This window comes from Arachis ipaensis, chromosome B09, assembly GCF_000816755.2.
Source record: "Arachis ipaensis cultivar K30076 chromosome B09, Araip1.1, whole genome shotgun sequence".
In the NCBI taxonomy this organism is placed as follows: Eukaryota; Viridiplantae; Streptophyta; class Magnoliopsida; order Fabales; family Fabaceae; genus Arachis; species Arachis ipaensis.
Genome location: NC_029793.2, coordinates 143148145 through 143149934, shown reverse-complemented (window position 1 = coordinate 143149934; position 1790 = coordinate 143148145).

Genomic DNA, 1790 nt, shown 5'->3' with positions numbered 1-1790 from the left:
AGTAACTAATGATTTCTTTTTAAAAATTTATTAAATTTTAAGAAATTGAAATCATTACTAATTAGTAATTACTAATGATTAATGTTCTGAAAATCAGATCGGATCGATTTTGTTACTATTCAAAACTGTTCTGTAAAAAAAGTTAAAAAAACTAGCCGAATCAGTAATTAAGTGATAAATCGATGGTAACCGATCCGATTTTTTGAATTACCAGTTCAAATGTGTATATATTTAAAAAAACCCACAGAACCCCACCCCATCCCTTTCTCTGTGACTTTTTGTGTGACTCTAACCTAATCCTAAATCCTGCTCCAGGCGTCAAAAATCCTCAGTCACCACCAGCAGCAGTAGTCAGGAGCCCTTGCCGAACTATTCTTCTCAGTTAGAGGGTGTCGTCATCGTCGTGGACTTACAGATCGAAGTGCGGTCAGTTTGATTCCTTCATCACTAGTCAATTTGCTTGATCATCGTCTCTATCTTGTCGTTCCTCCCTCGTCGACAATTGAGTTTCGTTCCTTTTTTGCCGGCTATTTCGTTTTTCCATCGATGTCAGTTTGGTTCCTCCGTCATTGTCGGTAGCTCTGCTTGTATAATTTTTTTTTCTTTTGTTAATTTTTATGATTTTGAGTTTCAATTTTTTAATGCTTCAGGAGTATGGAATATCTGAATAATATTTATGATTACAAGTAATTACTGTTAAAATCTATGTTTGCTTTAATTATTTTCTATTTTGTTAATTTTACCAAAATGTAAAATTTAATGTTTGGTTCTTGAGTTGCTGTTTTTTACTGTTTGTTGTATTTTGAGTTGGGGTGAGTAAGTGACGGATCCAAAAAAAATTTATAATGGGACAAAATATATAAATATAATAATTTTTATAATAAAAATATTATGTTACACAAAACTCACTTATTAAATTATTCATTAATGGTTATATAATTGTATATAAATAATTAAATATATGTATTATTTATTTCATTTTTAATGTGTATTTTGTATTTTATTATATATGTAGTAGTTATTTTTCTATGTACATATAACATAATTAGTCTTTAAAATATTTAATTTAAATAATAACATATAATTTAAAATTTTATTATTTAGGTTTAATATTTTTTAAAAATTTAGTAATCTTTTTGTTAACAATACAATTGAAATATCTCTCTTTTTATATAGAATAAAGCTATATATCTAAGTTAGTCTATCTTTTTGTTAACCAAGTCCAACTAAGTTAGTCTAAGATAACAAAATCAGTTATGACTAGCATTATTCTAAGTCTTATTGTTTAACTTTGTTAGACTTAGTTCATAAAATAACTTAGATGTAGTATTACTTATATATATATAAGTAAATAATTATTTAAAAATTTACTTTGAACACACACACACTTAGAAATTAACTTCTCACACAATTAGAAGTCAACTCTTATTGAGATTCATAGTTGAAAATTTTCTTTCAATTAATGCAGTTGTTACGAAAAAAATTAAAACTAATATAAAAAAAGATAAATAATACTCTTTCGAGTCGATTTCTAAAAAAAAAATAAATTTCATTTAAATTGAGAATTAATCATTCTAATAACACTTAATATGAAATTCTTAAATTAACTATAAAATATCAAAAATTGAGTAAAAAATTATTGTAGAATAAATTTAATAATTTAGTGAAACAAATAAATATTATTATTATATACAACTAAAATTTTTAAATTGTAGTAGAGGCGTTTACCCTATAATCACACACGTACATCCATCTCTGTATCTCTGTTACTGGGTGAGTTACGGTTTTCT